We start from the raw sequence: 18,502 nt of genomic DNA, 5'->3' as shown, positions 1-18,502 counted from the left end.
GAAATAATTAGTACATTTCCAGATACTTTGATAGATCTCAAAATTTCCTCTAAAAGCCTCAGAATACAAACACTGAAGACAAGAAAGGCGCTTAATTATATTATTGTTCAATTTAAATATATTTAGATCAGTATCAGCATTGGGAGGGAGGTGGCTCATGGGTTTGAAGCAGAGCTGAATATTCCTTGCTGAGTTAGAGGAAAACACTGTCTCATGTTCTTCCAGCAGGGATAAAAGATCTGGAGGGAAACTCTGGAGCAGGACTGTCAGCTGGAGCCTTCCTCACCTCCAACACCTCCTTCCCAGCCCTTCCTGTAGGTTTAGGTGCAGGGAATGACTCCAGGTGTTCATCCAGATGCTGGCTCTGCCCTTTTACACCCCATTCCTTGGGAGGTGTCTGTTGGGTGGGGAGGATCCAGGAGTTGCATCCTGGTTCACTGTTTCCTTGGGAGAGACTTTCTCTTTTTGTCTGCCTAGGAGGGATTTGGGTGATTTTTTTCCCATCTTTTCCTTTGCTTTGTAACCAGAGCAAAGGAATTTCTGAAGAGTTTGGGTGAGCCCATCGTGTTGGTGACCGGGAACCGAAGATATTTTGGGGGGATGAGGGATTATCCATGATAATCCATTAGGCAAACTTCCCATGTGCTTCTTGCAGTGAGGAAAAACTCTTTCTGGATGTCTTTTCAAACATCTGGTTATAAAACAGGATTTGTGTAGCCTGGTTTCCACAACCTCTTGCTTTAATGATGTGGTTTATGTCTCCATAGCTTTCATCCATCTTCAGTGGTAATGAGCAGGGAGCAATTAGCAATTAGTTAGCTCAGCAGTTTCTGAGAGAAGGGCCTCCTGGCCCCCCGGGGGGATGTTGTGGCCTTTCTTCAGCAGATTGTGCTTTGAAGCTCCCAAGGACAGTGTGGCTTTGGGGATTTGGGGAGAGGACACCATCCTGGGAGCTGCAGAGCATCTGCTGTCCCAGCTGCTCCAGCTGCTCACCCCCATCCCTCCAGGGATTTGGGCCCCACAAGTGTCCCCTGTGCCTGGCTGGAGCTGCAGGGGGTGACTGGACCCTCACTGGGGTAGGAGATGGGGTGGGGAGCTCTGGGAACCCTTCCTGGGCAGCCTGGGGCGAAGGATCCCAGTGGCTCTGCTGATCCCCAGCTCCTGAGCTGGCTTCCATGTCCACAGGGTCACTGGGGCTGGAAAAGAGCTCCAGGAACACTGAGGATCAACCTTTGGCTGATCCCCACCTTGTCAGCCAGACCCTGTTGTGAAGGACCACGTCCACTTGTTGTTTGAACACTGGAGAGATGGTGACCTCCCCACCTCCCTGGGCAGCCTGTGCCAGTCCTCAAACACTCTTCCAGTGAAGAGATTTTTCCTGATATCCATCCTGACCCTCCCCTGGCACATCGAGGCCATTTCCCAGGTCTGTCCAGCTGCAGGTTGGTGTCTGTGTGGTTGGCAGCTCCCTGAGCCCTCCCTGTGGAGGGGCAGTGACACAGGAATCCTGTGTCCCTGAGATGATACTGAGGAGCCACGTGCCTGAGCAGGATGAAACCTTCCCAAAATGTAGGAAATGAGGAGACATTTCCCATCTCAGAGTCCCTCTGTGGCTGTGCCAGGACACACTTGCTCTGAGGACATGGAATCTCATCAGCTACTCATGGCCCATGGAAACAAACTTTTGCTTCATGACCTAATTTCTCACCTGGCTGATGCTTTCCCTGGATTGGGGCAGTCTGGCTTTGCTTCATTTTAGTTGGAAATGGCAGCAATGGAATTCAGAGCATCCCTGATGAGCTGAGTGGCTTTTTGCTAGTTTGGCATGTTCTTCATTTCCTAGCAGTGCTTGTTCATTAGGGCACTTCACAAAGGCCTCAAAATGATGACTTCTGTGTTACTGGGGTTGTGGAGGAGCCAAAAATAATCACAGACCAGGAATACACTGTTCAAATCATTAAGCAATAAAGTGTTGATACAGGTTTAAAAAAACAACTTGGATGTTCATCTGACAGAGTTCCCATAGTGGAAAAGAAGAACCAACAACTAATACCCAGGAACAAACCCAAAGGGGTGACATAACAGATCCACGTCCCCTAAAAGAGGCTTCTTCAAATGAACCCTCTAATCTGCATTGCAGCTTTCGTGTTCCAAGGCACCAACACAGGCTTTAGGAAAAAATAACCCTGCAAAAATGAGGTGTTAGAAGATGGTCTGTGGGTCCATTTTGTCTGTAGGTGCCATATTCTGTTAATCACTGTTAATGATACAGATGTAGGTGAGCACATCTGCACATTTTACACAGATATATTGTGCTGTTGCTCTGTCCTCCTGCTCTGCAAGTAAAGTTTTAGTGAGGGCAAAAAGCAAAGAAGAGACTGGAAGGAAGAATTAAAAAAAAAAAAAAAATTCAAACATCCCCTAAATAAATTTCAATAGCAAGGCGTTTTGAAGGAATAAAAATGTTGCTCTTTAAAACCTGGAGACTGGAAATAACCCAGAAACACACATTTTGAGCAGAAATGCCTTGGGTTTTTCCCAAGCATGGGAATGCTCCAAGCAGTTAAGGGTTGCAGGATGCTCTTTGGAAAGGCAGGTTTTTCCCTTGGGTTGCTGCTTCCAGCCAGGAATAAGAAAAAGAGGTGATTTTAAACAGTTATGTGCTAGAAGTGCCTCATTTTATTTTATCTGCCATTCAGAAAAAAAGACTTGCAGGGGAGTAAAACTGTTTAGAGTGCAATTCTCCTGGACAGAAGCAGCTGGAATCTTTGTGTTAACTCTGAGGAATGGAAGCCCCAAGGCACACAGTTCTTGCTTTATTAACTGGGACGTAGTTTGAAGCCAAATTTCACCTTTCGCATCATTAAGGTAAGCTGGAAAAAGCCTTTCCTTTGCACATACAATGTTAAATTGTCCACGGGGCTGGTTTGTGTTTAGGTTGTTTTTAAAGCCAGACTTTTTGTGCAGGTTTGGGTGCTCACTGATGTCACCCAGCGGGAGATTTTTTTTTTTTTCTTGTTCCACTGAAAATTTTCCTGTAACACAGAACACTTTTTGATATAAGGAAAGTCTCGAAGTTTCCATCTGTGTGTAAAATATACTTAAAATGCAACTGCCTCGTCTGCCTCCTGATGCTGCACAAATGTCCCCTCCCTGGGGGGTGTGTCTGCACAGTTTTCCTGGCTCCATCTCTGCACATTTTCTGGGATCTTGGTGGACTCTCCAGGCTGTCCCTGTGCCGTGGGAGCAGCAGGAGGCTTTAGGGAAAAGGGGGGAAAGTCCCAGCCGTGATGGAGGCTGAGGCAGCTTCCCCAGGTCAGGGAAAAGAGCTCATTCCTTATGGTTTAATGATATTTAAATGACTCTGACAGCTTTGGTGAGGGAATGCATTGCAGAGCCAATGTCTGAGGGATTGCAGTAAAGCATAATGGAGTTATTAAGTTAATAGTTTCATAAATGTCACCTTGTTATGAGCAGCAGAGGTAGGGGTGGTTTCACAAGGGGCCACGTTAGCTGGGCTGTGCTGAGCTCTGTGTTTGGGAGCACTGAGTTTAACCCAAAGTGCTGCACATCCAACAGCTGCCCAGCATTCCCTTCCCTCTGCTGCATCCCACAGGTGTCCAAGGGACACAAAACCCTGGCCTGGCTTCCCTCTCTCCCTCTGAAGAGGCTGGAGGTGCTGCAGAGAGCCCGGGGTTGTGCAAATCCCAGCTCTTCTCCTCGCCCTCCCTCCAGCTCTGCCCAGGAGAGGAGCACTTGAAACATCACAAGTCATTACATTAATTAGCTAATGCCTAAAAAGTGCTTTGAAGAGGAAAAGCATTAAATAAATAGGCAGTAGTGATAATATTATTTTTAATAAATAGGAGAGCACATTCCATAAGGGAGGCTTGAGTGGTGAGTGCCTTTCACTGTGTAATATTAGCAACTGAAGAATTAAGAGTCATGATAAAAGTCTTTCTCATGATTTAAAGATTAGTCTTTAGGCACTGTAGAGGGGTCAGGCTTTTATTTTGCTCAAAAATAGGTTAAAAATTGAAGCATTTTTCTATTTTATGCTTCAGGAAGATGAAGGAGGGCAGCATGACAATGGTCTGCACCTCATGCCCCCTGCTCAGACACATAATGGGGCTGGGGAGGCTTTTCTGTGGAAACACTCTGGTCCTGGATTGAAATCCTGCCCAGCTCCCTTGGAATGAGATACAAAGGTGGATAAAGAAATCTGGATCACAGTGATAAGCTCCTGAAGGGAGGACCGGGCCCAGCAGCGTGAAAAGCAGTGGTGTTATGCAAGTACATTATTTTATTTGAAAAGCAAAATGTCCTCACATTTTTTGGGAACTGTTGTGGATTGTAAGGGAATACAAAAACGGAGGGCTTGCCATCCTCTCCCTGTGGAGACTGGATTGTCTCACTGGAGCCAACAGGACTTAAATTAGACTTTGGATTTCACGCTCTGAGCCGGGGGATCTGAGCAGGGGTTGCTCTTCCTTCCCTGGCCCTCTCCAGCTCAGTGCCCTCCTTAACTCCTGCTCAGCATGTTTTTGGAAGGGGAATTGCAGACAGGAGGTGGCTCAGTCTTTGGAGAGAACCACTTGAGTGGAAGACCTTCCAAAAAGCTGCTTTGCTGGTGCTAAGAGGCTTCTGAAGGGCCACTGGGGCTTCCTGGGAGCACTTGTGTCCCCCGTGGACGTGGCTGGAAGGAGGAGCTGCTCTTCTTCCAAAGCAAGAGAGGAACCACAGCCTGGTCTGACTCCTAAAAATGTCCTTTATGGGTTTAGCATTTTCCTGGCAGCAAAACATGGAGCCCTTTCTGTAGCGTGTGCCTGGAATTGTTTTGTTCAGGGAAATGTGTTGGGAGAAGATCCACTGTGTGTGTGTGTGGAAATAAGGCAGCAAGAGAGAAGAAGGTTTGTGTTTGATTTTAATTACTGGAATGATTTTCCCAAGGCAGCTGTCAAGAAAACTTCAGGGGGAGATCACCCTTCCCAAACCAGGCTCCTCAGGAATCTCCCTGTCCATCCATCCGTGTGTCCTGAAGGATCCAATCCCTGGCTCAGACTGTCCCAGGCAGCCCCAAAGACTCCAGTTGTTTCAAGTAATGCTGATTATGCCCCATAAATCCAGTAAGGTGACCCAGGAGTGTTCATTAGGATTTATTTGAGCCGCACTTATTGTCACTTAACAGCCTAAACAAGAGGTGCTGGTTCTTGGAGCAGTAACAGTAAATTAGAGTTATGGAGAACACAAATGCCTCATTACATCCAGTCAGGCTCTATTTCCACTTTACAGCCACAACTGCAGGAAACATTGATTTTAATTTATGGATAAGGGTGCCCAGGAATCTTCACTTCCCTATTTACATAAACACCGTAGACAATTCATCTTCTGCAAAGTAACCAGAGTGGTGATTGAAGTGTAGAGGCTCCTTCCAGAGCTCATTCCAGAATGCCCATGGGCACATCCCTATGGGATATCCCCGTTTTAATGATCATCTGTACATAGATAAGTACAAACAGCAGGAAAATAGCCAATTTATTTCCTTTTTCAAGTGCAATTTTATGCTGTGTGAGCCGTTCAGTCAAAACTGATGTGAGGATTTTTATTTGCTGAAAGATTGGGGTGAAAGTTCTGGCAGAGCAACAGGAACAGCCAAGGTAGGAAAATATGATGAATTTTTATTGCAGTGTTATTTGTCTCATCTCCCCCCTGGGAAATGTTGTGTGATTTCCAAAAAACCCCCTTAGACTAATGTTGCAGCATCAATAAAACTGAGCTTGAGTGTGGGATTAATCCTGCTTGATAAGCATCTTTGGGGTTTAATAGTTTACTGTGCTCTTGATGTATTACCCACATATATTCTGCTTTAACAGCCTTATGACCTCCACGGGGTTTTTCTGCATTATAGGGAAAGAGGAGGGAGGTGCAGCCTGGGTGGGGAGAGGGAAAATGCAGAAAACTCAACAAAACCCCTTTTTATGTTTCATTCTTCTCAAAAAGGCTGATTGGGCTCTTCAGATACTTAATTAATTTTCACAAGTGAGCAAAAATGCAGGTCAGCACAGAAAAGGAGCAAATTAAAGATTATTTAGAGGCTGGAAATATTCACAGAGCAGGAGCTGTTTTATAAATTTTTGCAAAAATGGGCGACTTTGGCCAAAAATCTTCTTTCTCAAGCTGTTGCACGAGCAGAAAGGAAATGAAGGTGGTTTTTAGAGCTCATAGCAAGGCTTTTGTGTTCCTGAGCAGGCAGGGAGAGGATATTTACCTGTACATTGAATAAACTTCACCTCAATATCCTGCAGTAATAACAGAAACAACTCCAAGATGCTCAACCAGAACCTCATATTTGCACACCCTGACTGTGTTTCAAGAAGAAACCAAGTCTGACAATAATTCCCTTTTTTTTTCTGCTCTCCCCTAAAGGTTTGTATTCTCAACTCAGACCTTTCTCTCAATCCCATCCACATTTCAACCTCTTTTATTGTTGCTGCAGGAGATAAATTTTTGGGTATTGCTCACATGAAAGTGCTGCTGCTATTTTTTGATGCCTTGGACGTGGCCCAGTTGTTCTTTGCCGTCTCCAGGACTTTCAGGCTCAGGAATTCAATGTATCTTTGAGGGCACAACTCATTTTTTAAGATGAATTTTCCCATAAAATGTTTTGGCACTAAAAAAGTTCTGAGTTCCTGTCACCCCTTTTGGGGAATCAGAGAGAAAAAATGACTTTGGGAGTTTTGTGGTTCCAGTTCTAACGTGGGTTTTTACCAATTTGATGCTGTGTTTGCCTGCAGCAATGGAATCAGTGGAGAGGAGCCTGTGGATTCCATTTGGAACCCAAATTCGTATTTTTTTATCTCAGGAGTTCTCCAAATTGTTGTTATTTTGGAACTTTTTCTTGGAATTTTACAGATTTGCTGATTTTCTTCCGGACAATCATTTACATTGGTGCCATGAAAATGTCTTGTTAATTCTTTTTGGCAACTGAAAAGTTTAAAAAAGGTCCTTTTCCCAGAGCAATAGTATTGTGAAAAGTCATTTCCTACTTGTCCAACCCCTTTCTGGTGGTATTCCCAAAAATCTTCATCCCTGCCCTGTTCCAGCTCAGTCAGTGGCAGCCTCTCTGGAAGCTGAATGGATGAATTTATTAAAGCTTTCATATGATTTGCCAAAAAACAACATTGAAACTGAGCTAAGAAAATGTTAAATTTCTTTAATTGTTATCAATTAAAGACAAAAATCAATAGCAGGGGAAAAAAGTGAGAAAATCCATGGAAATGCTTTAATTTCCTTGTTCTTGCTGGTTCCAGGAGTGTCATGTGCAGTCGTGCAAGGTACAAAATTAACTTGCAAATGTCACTTTGTCCTGACAACAGTGCCTGGAAATGAGATGTTTCCTGACGAGAAAACATTCAGTGCACGAGCACTGAAGTTCTTGACTCACAAAATACTCTTTAAATACCAAAAGACCCCAACTTTTGGTGCTTTTTTTTTGAGTTGCTGTGTTTGCATCCTGGCTGGAGCGAATCCAAATGATTCTTTTGCTTTTGTTAATTGCTGCAAATAATTCCAATTCCTTCAGGTGATCATAAATCCCCTGCTCACAGCAGAGCCTTGGACGTGGCAGGATGGATTACAGGCAGAGCTTTCCCCCTCCTATTGATTGATTCTTTGCAGTGGACCTTAAAAATCCATTAAGGAAGGAGTTAGATGATGGGCATTAATTCCAAATCCTTTGTTGGTATGTGCAGCTGAAAAAAAGCCTTTTCAAAACCATTAATCATAACTCAAACCAGACTCACTTTAAAATAAACTTTACAGTAAATTGGAGGACAAAGCCAAGGAAGGTGTTTAAATTCCCTGTCCCATCGTGCACTGAGGAGTTTTCTCAAGTGTTTCACTGGATTTATTTTCAATATTTTTCAGTTTACCTTGTTCTGATAAGAAGATGTTGATGTGCAGCCACCTGTGCCAATAATGAAGAAGATGTTTGCTGTTTAACAGATAAGAGATGTCACAACTTTGGAGGCATCTGAGGAATAAAATAAATAAATCTTGCCATCTCCTCCCAGGGAACACCATTAATCAGGCAAAACTTTGTTTAGAATAAAAAAAAAACACCTCCTTTTGAAATCTGCAATCATTATTAATTGTTAAATTTAATTTAAACTGAATAGTTTGTGCACCCCTTGCTCCCACCAACATCTCAATCTTAGCAAGTTTGGTTGGACTTGATGATCTTCCAAGGCTTTTTCCAAGGCCTTTTCCAACCTAAACATTTCTATGATTCACGAAGCTGTGGATCCCCATGGTATATTTCCCCTAAAAGTCTAAATTCTGTCCAAGTGAGGAGAATCAGGAACCACATTTTCCAAAACTTGAAGGTGAACTTGACCAAAAAGAAAAAAAAAAAAACAAAAAACCCACCCCAAAATATTTTCCTTGTTTCCCAAAGGTCCCATATCCAGCAGTAATGGAATTGAAGTGGAGCTGGTGAGTTGTGTAATAAAGATTAATCCTCCCCCACTCCGAGAACACTCCTGAGAGAACCTGAGACAGCCCCTTCATTGCCAGGTGGTTACTAAATTCATGAGTGCTTTGTGGCAGCTGGAGAATGAATTTCCACGTTGTTGGATGTATTGTAGGATGTGAAGAGCTGTGGAGCAGTGGTACAGCAAAAATAAGTGTTCCTGACAGGGTGGGACAGCTCAGGAGCTTCTGCCCCTGCAGAAATTTTATATACTCTGATAGGAGTCCACAGTTTTATTCCCCTAATGGTGTTCCACAATGATCATTAATTAGAATTATTTTTATATATAAATATTTTTTTTAAAATTTCATTCTGTGAATTGCCTCAAAATCTGAATTTTCTATTAGTGATTTTTTTTTCCAAGTCCTTGCTTTGGAAAACATGCAACAATCTTTGAAGGACACCATCCAGCACCAATTATAAAAGAGCATCCACAGCAGCTACACAGGGAAAGGGATAAGACTGTTAAGCCAGACTTTATTATTTCTGCAGAGATTTGCTGTCCTTAATTTGCATAGAGCTGTCTTTGATTAAAAATTGCCTGTCACAGAAGCACCTCGGTGATTTTTTTTTGGAGCAGTCATCTCTTCTCCTAATGAGGATATATTTTATGCAAGGGTATGTTTTTATTTCTTCTAAATGTTCTCTTTATTTTATTGATTGCTTGCATCTCGGAGTCTTCAATTAGAAAACTGTACATCCTGCTGTGCTGTAACTGTTGGTAATTGAGCTGCTCTGCTGCATTTCTGTAGTGCAGGGCTGGGTAGGGAAGGAAAATGTGGATTCTTTTATCTGCAGCGATTTGGTGCAGCTGGAATAAGTTTTGCTCCAGAGAAGCTGAAGTTTCAATTCTTGGAGGTGTTGCAATCAAAGGACAGCTTTGCTATCAGTGGGCAGAGCTGGGAAAAGACATTTCTGCAGTGGTTGGGTGAGCTCTGAATTTCCATATTTCCTCCTATCAACTGCTGTCCAGAGCATTCATTGCTAACAACAATTAAATGGGTGAATAAAAGGGAGACTCTGGGGGGAGTCAACCAGAACACAGGGAAATTCGGGAGCCTGATCCTGCTCCTTCACACCCCCCTGTTCTTTAGGTTTTCTAATTCTCTTAGTAAATAAATGAGAAGTTATATAGTTATAGCAAAGGTCACCTTCTATTCACAGGTATTTTTTGGCCTCCTGACCTGCCTGGAGTCCCTGAGCCCCTCAGAGAGTGGGAAACCCCATGGGCTGGTTTGAGCCACATCACAAGGAACTGTCGGCACTTTCCCCGTGACTGATGTTGCATTACCACTGCTCTGGGCCAAGGTAAGGTACAAATGTATTCCTGAGGGGCAGGAACAGCTCCTAAAACCTCTCCATCTGTCCTTGGTGTGGGGTGTGGTGGAGCTTCCAGCCCCTCCTGGCCAGGGCAGTGGGATGGGGGCCATGGCCACACCACCACTGACCTTCCTGAGGACAGGGAGCGAGGAGGGATTTGTGGAATGTAATGAATTTGACAAATGCCACCTTTCTGTCTTTGACATTTGGAGCTTCTACTTCCCAGAGGGTTCTCTGGGAGTGGAAGCTGTTGATCAGGGAATCCCAGAATGGTTTGGGTTGGAAAGGACCTCAAAGCCCATCCAGTGCCACCCCCTGCCATGGGCAGGGACACCTTCCACTAGCCCAGGTCACTCCAAGCCCTGTCCAACCTGGCCTTGGACACTTCCAGGGATGGGGCAGCCACGGCTTCTCTGGGCAACCTGTGCCAGGGCCTCCCCACCCTCATTCTGAAAATGTCCCACACAGTACCAGCCCCCTGAACTGGGGTCACTCCTCAGAGCATTCATTTTACTGGTGTTTTTTGGGGGGTTTATTTAATGTTTGACCAGCCAAAGGCCAAAAGGCAGTGACTGTTCCCCTTGGCTCAAATCACTGAGTCTTCCTGCAGGGTGACAATCCTGCAGGGGTGGTGGGACACCTCCATGGTCGTGGGCACTGCCTTTCCCCCATGGCTATGCCTCCCTGAGCAGCGTGAGGAGCTGGTGCCCAGCTCCAGGGGGAGGTGGTTACACAAGAGCTGCATTGCAGCACTGCACCAGCCCAGCCCTGCCAGCAGCCCCTGGGGCTCAGCACCTCCTCCATCACCCGCAGGAGGTGCTCCCTGAGGTGCCCATTGCAACAGGTCCTGAACACCAGCGGGGTTTTGTGGTGCTTTATTTTAACTTGGCTATAAATACTCTGATGAATTTTTAATGCAAATGCAGAATTTAAAGCAGCAGCCACTGGATTTGCTCTCCAAGTTCTGTGAGTTCTCTGATGGGTTTCTCAGCACACCCACCACTAATGATTCCTTCAACTCCTTTTGCAGCACTCAGGGCCTGGTTCTGTGGCTGATGATGGGTATTGACCATTTCCCTCACTTCTATGTTCATTAGCTTCCACTCCTAAAATCTGTCCAGACAGTTGCTCATGACTTGACCTTTCCAGGTTCATCCCAGTGCTCTGCCCAATGTCCTAGAAAACTGTCCCTGCTAAAGCTCTGGAGTTGTTATTTAAACTGAGCTGTTTATAGACTTGCAGTGTAATCTGGATTTCCCAGTGCTGAATGCATTTCAGACATGTTCTGTGCTGAGCAAATTGCCTTTGTCTGGGAGCTCAGGGAGCTGCTTCCTCGAGCCTCACAAAGCCCAGCAAGGTGCTCTGTCCGTATTCCCAGCAGAGCTCAGTGGATCAGGCTCTTCCCTGGATTCCTGCAGGACACAGCTGGGCCACTCACAGCTGGCCAGGTGTTCCCAGAGGAGAGGTGCCACCAGCTGGTGCTGGGAACACTCCCAGGGTGAGCTTTACCCACCAGCTCAGTGCCAGCAACAACCTCCACAGCAAACACCTCATGAGCTTCTCCCCTGAGCCCTAAACCCAGTCAGCACCTTGCTCAGGGAACTCAGAGCCCTGGCATTTCCTATTTTTTCCTTAAAATGTACTTTTTGAAGGCTAAAATGAAAGTTTATAGAGTTATAATTGCTTCATGGCTAAAAAAAAATACATTTTAGTGCAATTTTCCCCACTAAAATCTAAAATTTCTTATAAAAGAGAAAAAGGCAGTGGAATTGAGCAAAGCAGCTTGATTATTGGTATTCTGAGACGTGTCAGTTTGAAGCCTTTTCAAACAAATTTTTTTGGTAGTTCTCCAAGTGCAGTCACACCAGTGTTTCTTAAATGTCCACAAATACAAAAAAGGAGCCTAAAGAGCAAAATAAACCCATTGCAGGGTTTAACCTCTCAGTCCCACCTTTCTTCTGAGAAATATGGGAAGTGCAGAGGAAAATGTTTTGAGTGGTATTGGCAAAATATAAATAATCCCAAGACACACAGAGATCTGAAAGAAATCATTTGCATGATTTTCTGTCAAGTTTTGAAGGTTATTGTGACAAATTGGGAGTGTTCTTTGGACACTTGCATCGATCAGGAGGAGATTTTGGAATGCATATGGCAACGTGAATATGGGATGTTATTTCATCTCACTGCTCTGACAGCTGAAGTAAGATGTGGAAGTCAGAAAAAAAAACAGGATGAATATTTGCAGGGCCAAATTTCCACTCAGTTTGGAGTTGGGATTGTTGCTTCCATGGTTTTGTTACCCCGTGTGCTGGGAGAGAAGTTCATCGTTTCTTAGTTCTCCTGTTTTCCACCAACCATTAATCAATCAAGAGGGGAAATCAGCAGTGAGAAATGATGGGAAACTGGGGACACCAGCCAGGAAAATCACTGGGTTTCAGGCATAGCAGGGGTTGTTGGTGCCACATGTTGGGCTGCATTTTTACTCCCTTGGATCTCTCTCTCCAAGTTGTCACAGAGTCATTGAATCCTGCAGGTTGGAAAAGTGCTCCAAAATCACCAACCACGTCAACTAACCCGTGTCACCAAGTGCCACCTCTGCTTGTTTGCTGAACACCTCCAGGGATGGGGACCCCACCACCTCCCTGGCAGCATGTGCCAGTGCTTCACCACTCCTGCAGGGAAGAAATCTTTCCTGATATCCAGCCTGACCCTCCCCTGGCACAACTTGAGGCTGTTTCCCCTTGTCAGGTGTTGGATGAACCAGAAGGCCCCGTATTTCTGCACGTGGTCAGCAGCAAATGTGCCTCCTGCCCATCCACCCCCTCTTCTTAGAGCAAGAAACTTCCACAGGTTGATCTGTAAGTGTTTCTGAACCTAAATTATGGGTTTGTTCCCCTGGGCCCCCCATGGCCCCCCAGCCTTTGGTTATTCCAGTTTGTGCCTTACATAAAAGAGCAGCCAAGTTGTTCCCCTGCCCACGTCCTGCTGGAGGCACATCCTAAGCGGGGCTTTCTTCTCCGTGCTGCTTCCCAGGATACAAAGCTTTGCTGGGAATTAGTTAAACCTCTGACTCAGAGCAGTAATGAGTGGTTCTCAGCAGCATTAAAAGGCAGAGAGGGCCCAGGGTTGCTCTGAAGTGGATTTGCCTTTCTCCAGGCTGGTCTGTCATTCAGACACCACGTCTTCCAAATGGAAGGGATTTCACTCAGAAGTGCTTGTACTTCCCAGGTCTGTAATTGCTGCTGCATTAAAGCAGTGCTCCAGCAGCCAGCTGGTTTAACCAACCCCTTCTACTCACGGGTGTCTTCAAACCTCAGCCTTTGACTCCATCCCACTTGCAATCCTCCTCTTATCATCCGAGGGGACCCCGGCTGGGATTATGGTGTTCCCTTCTCTGCCTGACACTGGACTCGCCTCCAAATCCCTCTGTGATACTTCAGAGCTCCCAGGCAGAGCTGGCTGGAAGGGTGACAGCCCTTCATCTGCTCTTAGAAGGAGGTCACTTGAGTAATTTGCACAAAATCCCCCAAACGACGGCGTGGGTGTTTCTGCCTCCCTTTGTCAACTGGAAACTAAGGACTAAGGCTTAACTTTTATGTTTAATCCATAATGAGGTATTGATCTCGTGCCAGGAGTTGCTCCCTGGGTGTTGCCCCTGAAGTTTTTATATCTTTATAGGCGACAATCGGATACAAAATAATTCACATCTGCTAAAAAAGCAGAATTGTCTCCAGGAAGGTAACAGGCCTCTCTCTTCCTTGAGATTAGGGACATAGAGATTTAACTGCAGTAAAATTGACTTGGATTTTTTTTTTTTTTTTTTTTTTTTGGTGTGTGTGTGGCTTTTGGAGAACTAAGCACAGATGATATTTAAATGATCTTAAAAATAGGATTATTTCTATAAAAAAAATTCAAAAGCAGAACAAAATGAGCTGCCTTCCCTCTGAAGGTTCTGTCAGCAAAGGTCCCCAAAGCTGTGCCAGCCCACGTTGCTGAAGGCTCACGGTGAACTTCAGCTATTTATAGCTGAGAAATTGTAACTGGACTCTTGCTGGATAAACCCCTTTAGGATTGGGATATTTTGTGGCTTTTCTTTGGGCTGTGCAAAGCCTTGGGGCAGGATGAGCTGGAGGTGGTTTGGAGGGGCTCAAACCACATCCCTCTGCTCTCCTGCTCCTGCCAGGGGGGTCTGATGCGACCTTGGAGTTGTCAGTGCACCACCAAAAGAGCCCAGTGACTCCAGGAGCCATTCCTGCTTCCCTGTGTGTTCCTGCATTGTCCACTGCCATGGGCCCTGTTTAATAACCCAGAAAAAAATTGGAAATATCTGAGTGGTTCTTTATTTCTCTCCTTCCAACAAAAAGTCTGTGGTGGTGCTTGGGAAGGTCAGGGCTGTTTGACACTGCCAGGATCCTGATATTCTTGGAACAACCATCTGTTCAGAGCACAGTGAAAAATTGGTTTGTGACTGCCCAAAGTCACTTCAGCTCATGAATAAAATTAAAAAGAAGAGAAAGCCCAGCAGAGTTGTACCAGTAACAACAGAGAAATGACCATTTGGAGAAATCAGTGTTTGTGTCCATGGCTCCATGAGAGACAGTCTGTTCCTGAGCAGGGTCAGGGATTCTTGGCCAAAGGGAGGATGTGAAAATGTCCCCTGTATGACCAGGAGGATCTTGGGGAACAGCTCAGCTGTAATGAATGTCCCAGGGGCGCTGGGGAGGGAGGGTAGGATGTGCCATGGTGGGCACATCAACCACCAGGGCTTGAAATCAGAAATAAAATCAGAAATAAATAACCTGTGTGTTCCTCTCCCAGCCCAGGCAGGGACTGCCTGGGAGGTTATTCTCCCTTCCTCTCTGCTACACTTGTACACCTTTATGAAATTGTGAAAACTTTGCTTTACTGAGAGTCTTTTTTCTGTATCTTTGTTCATTTCGGTTTTTTTTCTCCTGGCAACTTCAGTGTTTCCTCATCTCTGTCTTATTCCTTTTTATGATTTTTACCAGCTGCCGCATTCTCAGCTCTTGTTCTGCTCTTCTTCCCTCAAGGCATGAGCCAAAAATACGATCCAGTGACTTCTGCAGGTTTTGTACTTTGCTGATTGGCCCCAGAATGTGCCATGTTTGCATCATTATGTTTTACAAAGCAAATTGGAGGGGGCAGCCAGGTGGGGGTCGGTCCCTTCTCCCAGGTAACAAGTGAAAATGGGCTCAAGTTATACCAGGAGAGGTTTTGATGGGATATTAGGGAAAATTCCTTCACTGAAAGGGTGATCAGGCATTGGAACAGGCTTCCCAGGGCAGTGGTGGAGTCACCATCCCTGGAAGTGTTTAAAAAACACATGTAGATGTGGTTCTTAGGGCCATTATTTAGTAGTGGCCTTGGCAGTGTTGGATTAATGGTCTTAGAGGGCTTTTCCAACCTAAATAATTCCATGATTCTACTCACAGAGCAGCCATTCGCTGTTCCTTCTTTGCTGATTTGAGATTTTATTGCTGCCTGATTAGTGGAAATACTTTTCCCTTGAATATTGTGTTAATGAATGTCTGTGTGTTCCAGGGATGCTGTGACTTCCCTGGCCCTGCCCTGCTCATCCCTGGGATACTCAGCACTGTTCTTTGGGATGGAAATGGTGATACAGTGAGTAGAAAATCCCAGGTAAAATACTGGAGCCTTTGTATAGTGATAGAAGTGCTTGGAATGTCCAAGGCCAGGTCGGACAGGGCTTGGAGCAGCCTGGGATGGTGGAAGGTGTCCCTGCCCGAGGTGAGAAATTGGACATGACAGGAGGCTGGAAATTATTAACATCACAGAAAAGCTTCCTGGTGTGGAAAGTTTCATTAAAAGTTACAGCTCTGGGTTCAGTCCCAGTTTAATAAGAGATAACATCTCCAGCTTCTTAAAATTTAATTTGGTAGTTTATGAAGGAAATAATTAAAGCATATTGTGGCATCAGTCACTTTTTATTTTGTAGAAAGCCTGTATATAAAAGTCCCATTCATAGAGCAGCCAGAGTTTATGTTGGCCTGCAGTTTCATTTGTCCTTATTGACAGAACATCCACTAATCCTAAATAAATGGGAAGGAAATGATGGAAAAAATGATAAAGGGTAATCTTGACCTTGAGGCTCCAGAAAGTGAAAGTTGGTGGGAAGTTTGGAAAAGTTGCAGCTCTGTGGGGAAGGAGGATGTTTCTGGTACCCAACAGCAAACTGGTTCTACCTGTCACTGGGAGATAAAGAGATCAACCAAGAGTTGCTTGGCACACTCCTGTTAACTTTGTGCACTGACTTTCCCAGCAGGGTTTTGCTTTGGGAATCCAAAACTAAAACACCTTTTATTTGACATAAAACTCATTTTCCCAGGTCTCTGCCTCCTGCTCTGACCATAAAAAGTTCAAGTGTCCCTCCTGCAGGCCATAGCAATATGTTTCAGAGAGTCTCCTGGAGGTTGAATTTGCCTCTGGAATAGTTTTAATCAAAGTCTTTTTTTCTGTCACTTTTTGGACACTTTACAGTTTTCAGTGAGTGCCTTGAATCAGGGCCATAAGTACGGCTGACAAGCCAAAAATAGATTAATCTCCAGCCTCTGTTACAATTACCACTCTGGATTTCTGTATCACTCACTACTTAAGTGGTTTACAAGCAATTACAGCCTAAGCCTTCCAGAGCCTCTTGGAAGGAGCATTTCCCATTGTGCTTTGGAGAGGGAGAGATGGAGCGTCGGAGACGATCAATCCCGGTTGGAAACGCGCTGAGTCAGCAGCCACCCCCTGAAGGGCAGAAGGGAGGTTGCTCTGCTGGTAATCCAGCTTTAGGAGACTTGCCCAAGGTAATGTGGGAAAACAAGGAGAGTCCAGGCTCCTGGAGTGGCTCAGATTTAGCCAGGCTGATGCCCCACTGCTGCCAGGCCTGTTTGTGTTCTGGCTGCTGCTGGAAGGGGGAGAAACCTTTAAACCAGGTGGGTGGAAGGACAAAGAGGTGCTCAAGTCACTGCTCAGGTAAAGGCAGCATCTGATGAGAAAGATTTAGGATGTGTTGGCCTAAGTCCCAGTTAATCCCTCCTGGTGGCTCCGTTGTACTGAGGATTCCTTGGGAGTCACAGAACCTGGTGCTGTTACATCCATGGCCTTTCCTATGGTATTACCTGGAGGAGCTGATAATATGAACATGAAATTTAGAATTACCTGAGGATTGTGTTTAATAAAGCAGCTGGGAGTGTGCCAGCAGTCAGCAAGAGAGATCAAGGTCTTTGCATCCATGTTTTCATAACCATTTTTTTTTGGATTTAAATAGATATTTGGGTTAGATCCATGGAAATTAATTTAGTGACTAATCTCCCATTATGTTAGGGTTCCTTTGGAACTGGAGGATCGATGGGGGTGTCAGGTCTGCACTGGTTATTTTGGCTGGATGCAGGAAGGGCAGTGGTGGCCATGCCTTGGTTCCATGGCACTGGGAGCAGAGCAGGACAGCTGGAATGTTGTGTTCCCTGAGCCCTGTCACCACATGGGAACTGGCAGCAGGGGGGCAGAATGGCTGAACAACTTCCCACCAGGGCTCTGCCTCTGGCTTTTGCTGGAGAGGCCCCAAATTAATTCCCTGTGCCACTTCCACTGGTGTTCCTGGTTTGATTAAATAAGAACTTGGGAGAAGGGGAGCCCTGGCCTTGAATCCATATGAGTGGGGTTGGAATGGTGGAGAAGCAGGACCAGGCAGAGGAGCCCATGGAAGTACACAGAGTGGGAATGGGAGTGTGTACCAGAGTGTCCAGCCTGTGGATAACCCTCCTGAGGGGTGGAGAGCTGGAAACCAGCCCTGCAGTGCTGCCTGTGGCTGTTGGGTGAAAATTGGACAGCATTCCTTTAAACACTCTTAACATTAGTGATTTTTAAAATGCAGGATTTGGTTCACTTGCTAAGATTAAATTGAAACATGGCACGAACATCTCTGCTCCCAACCCTCAGTGCCAAAAGGAGTGTCAGGAGGACCTGAAAACCTTGGTTCCTCCTGGAACAGGAACTCCAGGGGGTGTTTGCTGAGCTGTGATGCCATGTGGGGCAAGGACTGGGGGCAGGAGGGATGCCAGCAAGGATGTTCTGAATGTACATATATATATTACCTAATATTCAGAGCAAATCTTCAATAGCAAAGTCTCAGTTCTTCTGTTTCAGGACTCCCTTTCCCACCAGTGATGCTCCAAACGTGCCATTTCATAGCTGAGCAGGGTCACACCATTATTCTGCCTTTTCTTCCTAGAAAATTACAACATTCAGCACCAGAAACCTGAATAAACCAAGTACTGTTGGAAAGACATCTTATTTTTCCTCTTAGGTTGCTTAATTAATTTCTTTTGACTTTTTTTGTACTGTTTGATGAATGTTATTTCAAACTACTGTCAAAGGGAATGTGAGGAGGGAAAAATGAGCCACCTACACACGGCTTCTGATACAACTGTATCACTCTTGAAAAACAGGGAATTCATAAAATAGGTGTTAGCCCATGTGCTTGACAGAGAGCATTTAGAATTGGCAGGCTTGTTTCTGGTCTAATTATCCTTGTTGGGCCATTTTGTAAACTGAAAAATTCTGTAAGTTAAATAAAATTCAGAGCCAGACCGGGATATTTAAAGCTCCCCTTTCAAACCAGCA

Source organism: Corapipo altera, unplaced genomic scaffold (genome assembly GCF_003945725.1).
Source record: "Corapipo altera isolate COAL_440 unplaced genomic scaffold, ASM394572v1 55, whole genome shotgun sequence".
Taxonomy (NCBI): domain Eukaryota; kingdom Metazoa; phylum Chordata; class Aves; order Passeriformes; family Pipridae; genus Corapipo; species Corapipo altera.
The sequence above is the reverse complement of the archived record's forward strand: the minus strand, read 5'-3'. Positions refer to the sequence as shown.